Raw genomic sequence first — 17,204 nt, 5'->3', positions numbered from 1 at the left:
TTTATTTATGAAATATTAACTAAGATCTGGCTACAGTATAGCTAAATATGTAACAAAGTTATTTGAGTTAGAACTGCTAGTAAAACTCAAGTTCACAGTCCAAAAAAAAGTTCTCAAGGATATTATCCCACTGGGAAAATAATGAAAATTTTACAGCTTAAAACTTTGTACTTGTAAAAATTATGACTATTGAAAATGTTCCACGAGCAGCTGGAAACAGATTGTGTGGCCACTGGTTAACAATGCTGCTGGTATGCCAAAATCATGGGCATTACTAAGCAGAGAGGGTGAAATGAAGCTTCACTTTTTGGGTGGTCACCTTGATTTCCAGATTAGGCTGTTCCATTGTAGCATCAGCTAAAAAACTTGCAAACCCTTGACTGAATTTCCCTTCTCACTCCAATATTCCAAATCATGGGCCAGGAAGGGTCCAGGCAGCAGACACAGAGAACTTGCAACCAGATAATGCTTCAACAGTAAATAAACCTTCCTTCCCTGATGATCATTTTCATGAAGTCCTGGTCCACGAAAAGTACATACTGTGGATTTTTAAATGTCTTTACACCTTGGAAATCTATATGACATAAACTTTTGCCTAAAAATCAATTCTGAGTTACAATTTGATTAGCAGAAAATTGCCATCACATTTGTTTCTACATTTGTCTACCTCATGTCCTTTTCATTCATAGGCTGGGCGATTTAAGCTTTCTTTAAAAACTCCCCAAGAAAGTCTGTGACATTAAAATGTCCTTTGATGCTCTTTCACTAAGCAGTGAATATTAACAGTTATGGTGACCCTGTTCCCTAATGTGTCTCTGCTGGATCAATAGCAGTTAAGTGCCACTGTTTTACAATTAAAAAGGGGATCATTTTAAATTTAAAAGCTCATAGCTAATTTTCTTCTTGACACTTAATAGCATAATTCATTTTTGAAAAACCACATAGGGAGAGCATATACTTTATTCTTTGTTGGCAGCCTTACTGGGGCAAGTTTTAGTACTCATTGTTGCATTATGTATAATTTACAGCAATGCCCAGTCAAGCCATCCACATGGCAGGAAGTGTCATATAGCTCCAAAATATGAGTTTGATGCACAGGCAAGAATTAGAGGAAGAACCAGCTGGTTTTATACCTCAGTGAACATCTCTCTGATAAGCATTTTGTAGCCACTTGCTACCAGTGTTTTGTTTCTGCACCTTCTTGCTAGGCATGGCCTCAGCTCTTAGCAGGCCAAGAGGTTTTTGCTTGAAGAAGCCAACAGGCAGGCAGGAGTTTCTGAATTCTGGGCAATCCAGTAAAGTAATGAGTAGTCGACCACTACTACACTGAGTAGTACAACTTCACCCTTCCTACCTGCCAAAAAACCCACTCTCATCTTCATTCCTGTGAGTTTTTATTTTGCAACTGAAAAAAAACAAGCAGAAGAACTATGAAAATCCTACTGCATTTTCTCCAAGTTCCCCAGGGGTATTTTGAGCTTGGACATTCCCACTATGGATGCAGCAGCCAAGGGTGTGTCTGCACTGTTTGTAGGCTTCAACCTCCTACTGCACAAGAACAATCTCAGACCAATGAATGTGAACAATCTCAGATCTTAGATCACACATCATACAGTGGAAAAGTAGCTCTTGTAGGGTTTATCTGTCAGGGGACAGAATTTGAGGAGGGAATGAGGAGGTTTCTGGTCAGTAGAAGATTTCTGTTTTCACTGTTTCTGCCCTAAGTATAGGAAGTTAGGAGTTCCATGTACTCTTCAAGTACTGTAGTTTCAAAATTTCATTATTGGTAACCAAGATTTTGCAAATCCTTAAATTCAGGAAGGAGCTCACCCCCAAATATCTCCAGGTAGTTTCAAAGAGGGAACATAGACATAGAACTGAGCGAAGTTTAGAACTAAACTTCAATAAAAGGTGGCATTTCCTGAATTTCAGTCTCTTTTCTCACCAGAGCACAGAGCAGCAAATAGCTGACTGCATCAGTACTGGGGTTTGTGTGTGATTGCAGTCACAGGTGGTGGTAAGGAATTATTACTTGATTATTTCAGTAACTTCATGAAGATGAAACCTACTCTTCCCTGCTCCCCTTCACCCCTGAATAATCCTACATGAACTCTAAAAGATATTTACAGAAAGCAGCACTTCTGGCCCCAGCTGACACTGACAGTAGCAGACAAATAAGCTGCACTCATTTACAGGTAAAGACAAGCTGGGGCTTTTAACATAGAAGCCAATATTCATCCTGAATTAAATAAATTCTCTTTTAACAAATCACTGCTGTGCATTAGTTAAAAAAAACCCACCCAAAACTAACTGGAACCACTGAGCTGCTGCAGTGTGATAAAGGCACATCAGACAGAGGAAATGTTGGGTTAATGTGAGCTGGCCCCCCTGGGACACTCTCACCCAAATGGTCCATGCTGTAACCCAAGTCAGCGAGGGGACTGGCAGTGGCAGTGGCAGCAGATCAGGTTCTGACAAAGCTGCTGCTCCAACACGCCTCTGTACAACACAATTAACTGCTTACACCAGGCCTTGCCTTGTTTCTGCCACGTTACACTTCTCACATTTCATGTAATAGTGTTTGCAAAGTGCTCCCACTTTTCAATTAGCCAGCCCTGCCTTCCCCTCACTCTCATCCCTGCCATTCCAGCTGAATCCAGGGGACTGCCCAGAACTTCAGACTCAGATATAAACTCTCAAAGCATGTGTTTCAAAGACACTGGTGGCAGTCTTGCATTTTTATTATGTTCTTTTTAAAGCTGGTCATTAGATGTAATTTATTCTGTACACCTCTGGGGAATCAAATCAGGGATATAACTTCCCTTTGCTTTGCTGCTCTAGGTGTACAAGATATTCCTAATAAAACAAGCAGTAACCACTTCATCTGCAGAATAACCTTTCTGTGAGTGTCCTTCTACCTATTGATTTGCTGGTCTCCATCACAAAATCTCAAACTATTGCTTCATACCCTGCTTCCCTTTGAAGCAGACTTATGTAATTTTATGCAGATTAAAAAAAAAAAAAGAAATCAAAGACCCAGGAGTTTTGCCTCCCCTCTCTGTGCCCCACAACTAAAACCACAAAACCACAATTTGCCTTTTTTTGTGTAATTACCCTTTCATACCTGTGTGAGATGCAGCACTCCATAGGCTTGGTTTTCATAAGGTGCTAAGTGCTTGCAAGTATCTGCAATGCTGTCAGTCACCTCAGAAAATATCACATCATTTTCTAGGACTGCAGTACTATGTTCTCCAACCAGATGCTGCATGGTCACTTGAAACCAGCTCGTGTAAAGCTTGATTTCAAACTCTCTAGGAGTTATAGAAGATTTCAACCCAGTTACAGGATTATTTGAAAAATGCAGACACTGCAGGTATCAAGGTAAGTGGTCTGACAGGTTGAGCACTGGCTCGGAAACTTCAGATGAGCAGAAATCTTTAAGCAGGTTTGTGTTTGGTACCCCAGTTTCAAAAAACTCTTAGAAGCAACCAAACCAGTCTCCTGTAAGAATTTGATTTTTACACATCTCAGCTCAGAAAGTTCCCAGGATAGGAACACCCCAGACTGTGGAACAAGAAATGCTCTATCACACAAAACCAGATGCAAATGTAGTTCATGTTCTCAGTTTTCAGAGCTGGATGTGAAACTGAGCTAAAATTGTCTCCTAACCCCCAACTTTTATTACAAGAAACCAGTTACTCCCAATTGCCTGATCTAGAAAACAAAAAAAGTGAGAAGTCTTGCTTTTTTTCTTTCTTGTATTTCTGATAAGGCATCAGATGAAAAGGAGTGAAAATTGCTATTTCTAAATGTTCCATGGCACAAAAACATCAGTTTGTAATGAAGACTAAAACCATATTTTGGTATATCTAACTGTTCTGTCTTTACAGTAGTGATTGAAAAGCTAGTTTGTAATCAGTGGTATTCAGCATGGCACAGGATCCTTTCTGGCAACCCAGGAAATAATAAAAGACTTAACAAAACAAAATCAAGGTATTTTTTCTGATGCTGGAAAACCTCTGGCTCAAACCAATCAGCCTTAGCTTGGAACAGCATTGAGCTGAAGCTGATTACACCCAGCCAGGAATCTGAACCAGGACTGGGAATGATTCCCTGTGTGTGTGGATATTTTACCAGACATTTGGGCATGTTGGTAGTAAAACTCTCCTCATGGTTTTTTCATCATTTAGAATGTCCCCAGATAGGTCTACAGAGCAGTCTGGGTATGAACAAGTGACAACAGACCCCCTTCCTCAATGTGAATTGTAAACAAAAGCATCAGCTGGAGGAGCCTGACCCCTACTCTTTGCTGACATTCCAGTGTCTGGAGAAAGAATCATTTTTGGTCCAATACATTTTCAAAACACTCAGGAAGGTCTGAGATATCAACCAGACTTCAGACCTGATCTGGAGGCCAGAGGCTCCCTGCTGACTTTGTGGATTTGGATCAGGGCCACAGAGAAACAGCAATTCTTCCAGCTTGCATTGGAAGACAATTGCCATTTGTAGGCAACGTGTGAATATTCAGGGGACTTTATTACACTGAATCCAGTAAAGTTTTACTCTGTATTAAGTTATTGCAGTGTTTGAAACTGAGCTGCAAAGTTTTGATTAAAAAAAAAAAAAAGGTAAATTCCATATGGCTCCCAGGTGTTCCTCAACCTGGTCCCCAGTTTCCCCTTTCACCAGAAAAAGAAAAAAGGGATTTGGATTTATACATAGAGATACCCTTCACTCTCCCACCACCCTGATATTATTGTATCCAGCACTGCAGACAAAGCTTGGAGCTTCCTGCACAGTATGGGCCCAGGTTTGCTTTCCCACTATACAGCATTTACAGATGTTTTCAGGAAATTTGCTCCAGGCAGGTGAAGAGAGAAGTAAACTTTTTGGTTTTCCTCTATATTAATATTTCCTCCCTTGTCCCAACATCCATGTGTGATTCATTCTCCATTCAAGATGTTCACCTGAACAGGCACAAAGTCAGTCAGGATTTTATTTTAAACCTTGTTGGGTTATTTTTTAAAGCATGTTTATGAGTTTTCTTTCATTCATTTAATCTAACCACACAAAGTGTTTGAGTACAACCAAATCTTAGAGTTACCATCTTAGAAATGACTTCCAATATTTTCCTTTAATTTATGACATTGTAAAATGTTGCAGCACAGAAACAATCTTAACACCTTTCTTAGTTAATTTCCTCATTCATCTTGATAGAAGAAAAACACAGTAAAATTTAAATAGATTCAGATATTTTTCAATTACAAACCAAAATGGATAATGTCATGTAAAACCATAGAAAAAACTCCGCAATTTCTCATTCTTTCCTCCCAAATTTTTAAACTTGGAGACTTCAAAAATGCAATTTTCCTGACTTCTACTTGAAATTCTGCTGACATTTTTGTTACTACAGGACAAACTGCTTTAAGCAGTTTTGTTAAACAAAAATAATCACACCAAGAGATGGAAAAGTTCAGCTAATGCTCCCTGTGAATTTGAGATAATTCAGCTCCTAAGTCTAATTGTTTTCCAGACACCCACAGACACCACAGGAAAGTCAGGGAAGAAAAAGCAAAAGCTCAAATGTCAAGCAAACCACATTTTCCAACTGAAGACAACTTTGGGATGAGGAAAAGGGACCAGCACAACAAAAACTGTACAAGGCTCAATTTTGTGGAATATCTGTGCTCCTGTTGAGTGGGGGAAAAGAGCACAGCTTTTGCCCAGGAATGCTTGTCACTTGTACCCAACAGCCACTGCTTGTTCTCTGTTCTCTTTCTCCCTCTGCACAGTCTCTGGGTTGTTCTGCATTTTCCTACTTTCCACACTTAAATTGCCTTCCAATTCAGGGCCCCTTCAGCCACTGGAACTTTTTAAATACATATATATGCAGGTGACAGTTGTCTAGGGAGAAGTACATTTCCCTCTTCTGGTCCTTTATGCTGGAGTTGATGCCACACGATTCCCTAAATATGGGTATTTGCCATGGCAACAACTGCAGCACAGTTTTGCAGAACTCTCCCCTTAAGTGGCTTAATGGATATGGTATTTATTCCCTTTCTGAAGATTTAGCTTCAGTGACACATTAATACAAACATAAATGGAGCAAATATTTGTGTGCTTCTTGGGAATAACAAAGGCACGTTTATCTGATACACACAGAAAAGACATTTTTGAACCTCATTAATACATGAGTAGAAGTCAATGGAGGAAAATGGATCTTGTTAACTGGCTTCTTGGATACCAATAAGCATCTCATTTGCCTTAAACATATCAACCTAGCAACACTATTTATTCAATATAGAATAATCAGTGACATTAGAGAGCCCCAGCATTGCACACAGAGGAATGATTAATCTATTATTCATTCCACAATAAAGACTCTGAGGAATTTACCATATGAAAAGTGATATTCAGAAAAGGAGGTGGTATTTTTTTTCCCTGACCTGTATGGGAATTCCTGTCCTGTGGGATGAATTCCGTTGAACAACTTTGAGAGTTTTGGTTGTGGGTTTTGCCTTTTTTTTTTTTTTTTTCTGAAGTGCCCTTCCTTTCTGCAAGTCAGAAAATATATTCCAGAGGACTCTGGGACTGAGTATGTGATATGAAAATAGGAATGGAACTTTTTATGGGCTGTATCACTTTTATGCCTTCTGAAGAGATGGAACTGTGTTGATTTGAGAAGCAGAAGCTCCTTTTTCCTCACTGGTGCCCATCTTGCCAGGATGGTTGGTGTGGACACAAGGTAATATGCACATACAGACACTTGTGCATGTGCAGACTCCTGTGTAGAGCTGTGAAAAACAAAAAAAAATCTCACACAAAGCTGCCATCAACCTGGAGCCTGTGTCCAGGGGATATCCACAGGTCTGGCACTTGTGGAGATGCTCTGGATATCCACAGAGGAACCAAAGAACCTCCGAGGACACTTTCCCTGCCTGCTCCAGCCCAACTCCAGCTCTTGGGCCAGAGCACAGCCAGCTACCCCCATGAAGGCCACCAAACAACAGACTGTGCACCTGCTTTGCAAAGTTTAGATGCAGCCATTAATTTTTATTCATCAGCTGTTTAATAATTATTAAGAGTCCTTCTGCTTACTCTGCAGTACCAGCCATGGCCTGAGCTCCAGCACACCAGCAATCGAGACTGGTACATGAACAGATGCACAGCTGTGCATTTAATTGGTGTCAAGGTGGCACATGAAAAGCAGCTACTTGAATATAGATTTAAATAACAGGACAGGTGACTTGCAATTACTACATGTGCATTTGTGTGGACAGCTTGGGATTCTGCTGTTTCAAAGACCAAAAGTTTTTAAATTTCTTTCCTTCAGGAAGTTTCTTTGAGAAGCAAAGAGGCCATTACAGTCAAGGAGAACTTTTGTGTAAGTAAGCACTAAGTAAAAATTATAGAACTGGGATTTAGATCATGAAACTGTCTAAAAGGCAAGTTGTTATTTGATTTTGAAATGTAATTGAAAATAAGAATAATGAAGATAATTCCAATTACTCTGGAATGCCCTTCTGCTCGTTGCAGGGTGTGCAGTGATTAACTAGCCTTTTATAGCACTTCATTTTTTTTCCCCCCAGTGATGGAAGGTTTACCCAGGAATCCTTGGGTAAGAATAATTTGTTTTAGCAAAGACATTTGCAGTAGAGTGGAGGGAGAGTGCTAACCTCTGTGTCAGCCCACTCAGCCCTTCTGGGCTGCCAGGGCAGCCAAGGGAGGAGCTGGAGGAGGAGGATTCTCCATGCCAGATTCAGCAGGCAGCAAATCCTGCAGACACCTGCAACTTTGACCATTCTGGCTACCACAAAATTAACCTTAGGGCTACATCACAGCATGCTGGCCTCAGCACACCTGTAAACACCACTGAACTGAGTGTTCATGGAAAGCAAGCTGCACTTCTAAGGACCTCTGATGAATACTCCCACTTTACATGGTTGGACTCTGAATAAAGAGAGCTCATTGGTGCATTTCTTTTTCCTTTCACTATTAATTTTGGAGAGTCCTACTGACATATGTGAGTTATGATAGGATAGTCTAGCAATACATTAGACTAAAAGCCATGGTAGCTTCTCTCATCAAGAACTCTACTGCATCTTACCACTTGTCACCCATGAGCAACTTTACTGAACTCCAGAGATCTCAGAGAAAACACTTTGTGATGACTAAAATAAGGGTGCTGTTTTTTGCCACAGTTTAGCTTGAATTATGCAAAACTCCAAGATATGTGAGGCATAAAGAAAGGAAGAACAAGGCCTTTAATTGAATTCAAGATCCATTTCAACTGAATTGCTAAAACTCTAAAACAGAAGAGCAGTTTTGCATTCTGCTAACATAATCCACCTCCATCCATGTTACTCCTCATGAGTCACATACACATAAGCTCTCAGTGCACAAGATGCAAGAAAAGACCACAGAGCAAGCAGCTGAATCAGCCTCTCCTTTTAGGCCTTACATTTGCCCATGAAAATGGTGAATATTGAGACAGGACTATTCCAACTGTCATCTACAGTGCTTTGTTAGTGATAAGAAAGGAAATTTCTTCACTCGGAAATTCCAGTTTTTGTGCCAGCAGCTGCATTGGTTCCTCTGCTGCTGTCAGTAGCTGTGTCCACTTTAGACCTTTCTAACACAGCATTTCAGAAACTGTTTGCTGCTTCTCAGCCCACAGCAGGGGAATTCCATCTGTAGGGCTGTGGCTCCTGGAGGAGAAAGCATTTTTGTACTGCTGCCCTCCAAATCAGTTTGTAACACGGACAAGTGAAACGACAGGGGCAATTAATAAGCAGAAGTCCATTCCCTGGGTTCAGAGCTTCAGGCCCTCAAAGTTTTGATCTGCAGATCCTACAGAACAAGGCAGAGAGGCAGGGCTGGAATGTGACCCACGGGAGCATTTCCCTGCTGGATGGCTGATGGAAGAGCGCTGGGATGAGCCTTTCCTTGCTCTCACAGCCTGCAGGGGCAACCCTCACCCATTGCCCCGCTCTGCCCACATTCCCCTGAGTACCTGCTCCTCCTCCTGTGACCCTCTGTCCCCCTCCCTCTCTGTGTTGATGCAGTCCCACAGCCCTACCTCAGTTACTCCATGCAGCAAATCCCTTTTCTTGCTCCAAGCCAGCCTCCTTGGCCCAAACCAGCATCCACAGCCTCCGGGAAGGGGCTGAATGAAGCAGGGGAGAACAATTCCCTTGCATGGGTCATCAATGGCTCTGTGAAGGCACTGAAGCCCTGCCTGGGCCAGCACCTGGGGCCAGCAGCTCACAGCAGTGATCACCTCAGGGTGTGGAGAGTGGATCTCAGGGCTGGGTGAACTCCTCAGCCCACTCACAACTGTGGAAATGAGTTCCTGGATCCTTCACCTCATCCCTGCACAAGCAGCAAATTTTCAATGTAGTCCCAAATCCCTGGGGACAGAGGGGACATCTCTCCTGCACTACACCCATGGGGGACACAGCAGACAGGTCCCTCAGAGAAGCCCCAGCAGCTGCTGAGGCAATGGGGGGAGCCTGGGGGAAGTCATGGGGGGGTCCCCACCAGCCAGAGGTGCCCAAATCTCATTGTCCCCAAGCAGCAGCAGCAATCAATAGGGCTGTAATTACCACTGCTGCTATTGGGTCCCCCTAAACAGGAGGAGCACAGCTTCGTGCCCGTGCTCCCATTGAGGATGCAGCTCTGCAAAACTACTCCTCTTATCCTTCTTTACATATTTATTACAACTCTTTAGACTGATCCATGCAAACCAAAGGAAAGGACCAATGGAAAGGGGCTGGCTTGTGCCAGCAATCCCCAGACTGTCAAGCGATCATTGAAGATTGGACAGGTCCTGATGAAATAAATGTTGGCTGCTGACTCTTCCAATTTTGCAACACTCCTCTGTGTCACTGGAGCAGCCTTGTCCAAGATTGAGATATTTGCAAACTGTCATCTTTCATAAATATCTGCCTTGAGTGACACTTTGCCCCCCTCCATTTCCCTTTGAAATGTACCTAGCTGGCACGGAGCCTGCGGGATTTCATTGCTTGTGATAGGTGATTAGCAAAGAGATGATTTCCTCCTCCCTCCCCCTCCTCCCCTCTGCCAAAGGGCTGAGTGACAGGTCCAAAAGGCGAAAGGCAGACTGGGGAAGCAAATCTGCCAGAGGCAGAAGTGATGACACTCCGAAAACACTTCATTCATCTTGCCAAATTACAGGCTGGGCTGGGGACTGATGGAGACTGGAGGAGGGAGGGGTGGGGGATAATCTCCTGCCTTTGCCTTGCGTGTTCTGTGCTCACAAACATTGCAAAGCAGCTCCTGGAGCTTGAAGGATGCAGCCCAAAGCCCTGCAATTTCTGCTCTGGAATGCTCCCAGGCGAGCTGTACCTGGCTCTGCTGGTGATGAGGAGCATCAAGTGTCTCAGTCACGGATGTCACATCCCCTCTGCTCCCACAGCTTCCTGCCCAGACGTCAGCAATGGGGCTGAGAGGGAATTTCAAACAGCAAAACGAAGTAGGAGCCACCTGCACAGCCTTCCCCTGATTTATCTGGTGGGGAACTGCTCAGAGGGCAAACCAGGGATTTGTGGTTGAGAGTTTTCCTGTGTCTGCTTGGGGAATCTCTGAGAGGTAATTTGGGAATGAACGCACGCGTGAGCCACTGATGATGCTGGTTCTAGGATGAGCTGGGATGTCTTCTGAGCAACAGCACAAGAATAAAGTTCTGCACAAAATTTCCTTTTTTAAGGAGAATACCAATTTGGAATGAGAAATCCATTGAATTTTTTTCCCCTCCTCAAAGCATTATCTAAATAATGGCTTGATTTGGGCTTTTTAACTAAAGGAATTTTTTTTTGGTTTCTGGGTTTGAAGTGGATGCCTGTCTCAAATGTAATTACTTTTTTTTTTTTTTTTACCTTACATTTAATGGTTTAACATTGAAATGTTTCAGACTTGCCAATTAACTACTTCAACCCAAAGTATTTTGCCTGAATTCTCAACATGCCCCAAGTCTACTCTATTTACATTTTCAAAGTTGACATTTCCTTTTAACAGGGAGATTGCTAACAAAGGAAATAATGTTTTCCTCCTGTCTTTGCCGATGGACATTGTAAGCAGTGATCATTGAATCTTAAATTCACTTTTCCAACTGAAGAGCAAATCAGTTATTTCAGCTGGTGCAATTGAAAGTCACTCTCTTCTGTCATCCTGAAGTACTTCAAGAGATACACAAACCACTCCTGAAGAATGAGAATGATTTTATTTTTAATAATACATGAGTTTTTCGTTACATGTCAAAGGGAGAACACCAGATTCTGTTCTCTCCTAGGCTAGTCTAAGACCTAGGGTGCACTCAAACACAGACTTAATGCTGTTGTAAAAACTTATTTGAATCATTTGAATACCAGAACCTACAGCTCAAATAGATGCTGATGTCACTTTTCATTTTCACTTGTGTAAATGATGCCTTGGCTGGCTTTCTGTAGCATCATCTCTCAATGGTACCTCCCAGGATGCACTGAAAATGGAGACCAGGGCATCATAAAGTGAATTGCTAATAACAAAAATAGATGTCTTATACAGTAGAGTGAAGTGTCTACTCCAGACAGGAGAAATATCATCTAAAATGATCCTTAGCTAATCATCCCAGAATCAAAAATATCAGGGGTGGAAATGATGAATGGCTCTGTCTGTCCTGGAACTGCTTGATACAAGTGTGTTTGCTAGGTATTTATTTGCTAAATTCTATTCAGCAGAAGTAATTCTGAAGAACATAAGAATTTTCTAACAGTTGAACCCAAACATAACCTGGTTCCCTTTTTCTCTTGAACACTAAAGATGTGCTCAGCTGGGACTGAGGATCTGCATGTTCCCCACTATATATATATATATATATATATCCAAGTGCTCAATGCTGTCAGTGGAAAAGACATTTCAAGACAATAAAATTAGTAGATTTTTTTCCTTATTGTATGAGCTTTTTCTTCTAAGCTGGAAATGCTGGAAAATTACCATCATTTAGTGTTGGAAATGGGGAGTACCATCAAACACAAAAATAAAGCACAGGAAGGATCAAAGTGAGCCAACCCTTTCCAGTAGGTTTCACTACTAAAAATGTGTGCAAAAAAGAGAAAAATCTGATACCATTTATTTTGAGAAGTTCTGTTCTGTCATCACTCAGTAATTTACAACTTCAAACAGCTAATTGAAATATCACATAGAGTGTGAGGCAGGACGGCCTAACAACGTAAAATCCTTCCCCCTTCAGACTGAGAAATCTGGAAAGAGAAATTACAGTGAGTTTCTGAAGGACAAACACCGAGTTTGTGATGGAACAGAGATTAAAACTTGGAGGCCCTGTCTCCCTTCAGCCACCTTGCTGCTTTATTATAGAGTTTGCACACAGCCAGATCTGCAGTCACACAGCAGAAAAAATACAACAGAAGGAGGGAGAGTATGAATGAGCAAACCTGCATGTCAGCACATGGGTTAATGACCCAGATCTGCACTCATAGAGGAGTTCAGGTGAAGCTGAAGTACCTCCATCGATACTTGCAACTAAAAGTAAAAATCCTTCTCAGCTGCTCCTGTATCTTAATTATCTCCCCTGCAAAATCAGAATAAAGGAGAGAAGGGATTTTTCATCCAGAGTGCTTTTAGGGTGTCCATGGAAAAGAGTTTTCAATCTTACAGGATGAATTACAAGCTCTGAGTGTTTGATGTAAGTAATAATTAAGTGGCATGGGTGCAAAAAGTAAAATTTTAGGATTCTAGATTAGGAGTTCAAAGGGGACAAGAAGGAGGAAATTGGGTGTGCCTTGTCCTTTTTCTCCTTCTTCATGCCCTCCATGTTTCACTGTGGTGTTGGCATTTTTCTGTTGGTTCAGGCTGGGGACACACTGTCCAACGTAGGTGACAGATATTGGCACGTTATTGTAAATCCAGCCCAGGGAGTTTCTGGTATTTAATGTTTGTAACATCCCACTGAGGGCAGAGCCCCACACGCTGCCCTGCAGGACAGAGCTGGGCAGGGCAGCAGAACATGTGAGAGATAAACAGAATAAACAACCTGGAAACCAGCACAGACCAATTATGGCTTCTTCTTTGGCAACGGGGCAGAGAGACAGAGACTTTTTACAGTCTCGGAATCATCAATACCACATATTCCGACAAGGTCTCATCTGCAGAGAGGAGCAGGATTCATGCAGGTGTCTAAGATTTCAGGGGTCATCTCCAAGGGTTTCTGAGTCGTACCCTGATGTTAGGTCACTCTGCATCAAGGCAGTGAGGGACCTGAAGATTATAGTGGATGCAGGCATCTTATTTCTGGAGATAAGGAGAAAGTGATAAATGCTACATATGTGAGCATGAGATGTGGTGTAACCCATCTGGCCACCTACAAACACATGTGTTGTACCCATGACAAGTTAATTGTGCATTAATCAGGATATAATCTCATACTGCTAATGCAAGTCATGATGTAATTTTACCTTTACTACCTATGCAACTATGGCCATTATTATCCTGTAATAAATCGTATCACTTCAGGCTGATGAATGACACTAGTTAATGTCTCTCCACCTAATTTGTTATTTCACATGGTGATGTAGTATTACTTTGGTTTGGTTTTTACCCAGGGAAGCTGACGTACAGTTGTCTTTATTGGACTTTTCCAGAACATTTCCAACAGAAGAAAAAAAAGAAATTGGTATTTGTTTTTATTAAAAAACAAAAAAGGAAAGATTTTACTAGAGACATTTGTTTGCTTTTTTGGGCTGCTTTCCAGTGAGCCCAGCTCTGAGCAGAAACAGAGATACTTCAAGCAGCAATAACCAAAAATGCTGACTTGGAATTTAGCATTTGGCCACATTGCTGCTTGTTTGTTGCAGTATTTTTTTGTTGCATATTTGATGCAAGAATAAATAATTGCACATTCCCACTGCTCCCTAAAGATGCACTTAGGCCTACTTGCAAGTAGCAAGCAATTTAGCTGTGGCTTAAGAAGAAAAATGTGTGTGTTGGAATTATATAGTCTTTTGAAGCTCACCTGTGTGTGTGACCCTCACACCTTGAAGCTTTTTAAAGTTCTGGGTGGTAGTTGCGGAACACTTTTTTTTTTTTTTTGGTGATAAATAGGAAAATGCAGAGAGAGGACAGAGATCTAGAATGAGTTATTTTTCTAATGCTTTTCATTAAGCAGCAGCTGCTGTTTCCAAGCTGTCAGCTCTGTTGCCAGGGTGATTTTGTGTGCATGGCACAGAGTGGGGCTGGTGGGTCCAGCACATCTTGCCTGGGAGTGTCACTACATCAGGGAACTCCTGGACCAGCAAACCCCTTCCTCTGACTTGGGTGGGAATTGGGCTGCAGGAGCAGAACTCCTTGCTGAGGTCATTCAGCACTGTGCTCTTCCACAGTGGCACAGCCTTGTCTTCCCCCTTCCCCTGAAGTGGAACACATGAAACGCTTCACTTTGACATTTTAAATTTCACACGCAGTTCTTGGTCTTCTCCTCAAAGGACATAACAGCTAACCTAAGCAAGATAGTAAATATTTCAGGCAGCGGCAGCAAACAAAGCCAACAAACCAAAATCAAGTGACTTCAGTGGATCAACTTCTCCCTCTGAATGTTGTGCAAGGGTTAAAGAGCTTTGCTGAACTACACAGAGGACAACAGAGTCATCTTGCACAGAAAAGTGTTTGCACTCTAAGCACAGAAACAAGGAGCTAATTTTGTTCTAATATTAATCTCAGTTTGCCTTCCAAAGTGCAACATTTTTCCAGTCTAAAAGGTAGGACTCCAAGACAGGGAGAGCACCTTTTTCCATGGTTAGTGTATTATGATAAATTTACGGTTTCTGAGTGTCTAATGAATGCAGTAAGAAAGGTAAAACGTTCACAATTCTTTAATATACTGGTTAGAAAACTTTATCAGTTTACTGGAGAATCACAAATGGCAACAGGTCAGATCAAATTTCTCATGTGGCATAAAATCATAAATGCAGTTCCCAGGGCTACCTCAACTTTAATAAAATGAAGTCATCCATGTGTTGCTTTGTATTAATATTGCAACTAGGTTTAAGCATATATGAGCCATGATTTTTCCTCAAGTGTTAAATCAAATTGAATCACAGGTTTTTATGAGTGATAAAATGATAATAGACCAGATCTGGTCAGCTAGGATAATAACTTGATTCAGTACTTTGGATGTAAGTGTTTAAGATTTCCACAATAAAACTGTAATGTTATACCCTAAAGTGTGTTAATAACATTAAGTGATGTAACAGTGAAAGCGAACTGACAGAATGTAATACCCATAGGGCCATCATAATAGAAATAATTTATAATGTAACAGCAATAAAATCTTTAATGTTATCTCAATCCAGTCCTGTCCCCAAGTCTGGGGTTTCAGATTACGCGTGATTTTTTTTTCTATGCATTTAAGTGTTAACTTAAAATAATTAAGAAAATGGTTTTCAAAGTGGAAGAGCCTTTCAAAGTTGCTGACCTGATAATAATATTATTAACTCCTTCCTTCCTACCAGAATCCTGTGTGGCCAATAGCTGATATAAAAAGGAGATACATTTCTTTTGCTCCCATTTTTCCCCCTTTTTAAAGCAATTTGCAGCAATCAAGGAACATGTAGGACTACCATACTACATGAAAAAGGTACCCCATCCTCACCATTTTCACATCTAAACACAAACCCAAACCACAGTGCAAAAGAGTTTGAACAAAGACCCAGTAAATGTCACCACACCTAAACACAAGGTTGATGTTTGTGTCTATTTACAAAAAAAAGGGGAAGCCAATGGGGTGTCTTCCATCCTCACTGTGGCAAACCAGATCTTGTCCTGGAAGAGCCTGCTTAGATATTAGCACATGTCCTTCCTGGCAAAATGTTGGGATAAATTCCCCAGAGGGCCCATGAGACGTTTTACAGTCAGATCTTTGAGAACAGAACTGATCAAACATCTCCAGGGTGTGGACACAACGGGCTTTATTCAAATCAGAGAACCTCATGTGCACAACAGAGACCTTTCCTCCATCTCATGCAGCATAAATATGTTTCCTGGAATATCAATATGGACTGATGTTTAACATCTCCTAAGACAGTGGTCTTCAGAAGATGAAGAGGTTTTTTTTGCTTATTATTCTCTTCAAAGCATATAAAAATAAATGACTGGACAGACGTGCATGGATCTTGCAGAAACATAACATTTAGAAGCAAGCCAAAGACAATCTTTAATACTTGAACCAAGACTTACTTGTTTCAAGGTAAGGTACAATTTTATTCCTTCTTCCTCATCAACTTGCTTGCTAAGAATATTGACTGTTTTAGTCAGGAATACTGAGGGCTTTCTGTAATGTATGCCATGCCTCAGAGGAGCCAAACCAGAATAAATTCAGCATCTGAATTCTTTTGCAAACCCAACCAACCCAGGACTAATAACCTGTATCTTTAGAAAATACTCCAGCATCAGACATACAAGATAGTTATGGTGCAATTAAGAAAAATCCTCTGACTCTCAGAGTCCTCTCTGGACTCACCAGGGAATGCAGAAAAAAAATAACTGGAAGTGAACAAAGAAGCAGCTTATCATCTTGAAATATGCCGGGTTAATCGTCCCTTTAAAAGCAAATGTATTAGGAAAACATTAGATCCTTAGCCCTCTGTGACATAATTACACAGGCTTCTGATTAAACAGAGGCTCTCATTAAGTAAAACATTTTATTTTAGTTTCTTGTTGGTTGTTGGCATTATTGGGCTTCCTGCCCGATTCCAGCCAGGCTACCATATGAACAGTGAAAACAGCCAACATTGTTAATACAATAACAACAACAACACTTGGCACTTCCAGCCTTCCCTTGGTCTCAAAATCACTCAAAATCTTACAGCAATTTACAGATATTTCTTGGGTGCACCATGTGACAAAGTGGTGGAGCAGGTAGGACTGACCACACTTATTTTACAGATGGATAAAGCAGGGCAGAGAGAGATTCACCTGCCTTTGCCTGGCTGCTAGAAAGTCAGTGGTGAGATCCAGAAGTCCTGAGGAGAAAACCACTTGGAATTACTGTTTCAAATTCTTTCCTCCCTCCTTAATTGCTGTTGTTCTTTACAGGTTCCTTGTAGCAGATGAGGACTTGTGCTGTGAAAAATCAAGCAGAGGTGCAAATCATAAGGAAAAGGGCAATTAAGCATTGCTTATTGTTTGTAGTT

This window comes from Lonchura striata, chromosome 11, assembly GCF_046129695.1.
Source record: "Lonchura striata isolate bLonStr1 chromosome 11, bLonStr1.mat, whole genome shotgun sequence".
NCBI classification, from domain to species: Eukaryota; Metazoa; Chordata; class Aves; order Passeriformes; family Estrildidae; genus Lonchura; species Lonchura striata.
Note: the sequence above shows the minus strand (reverse complement) of the source record.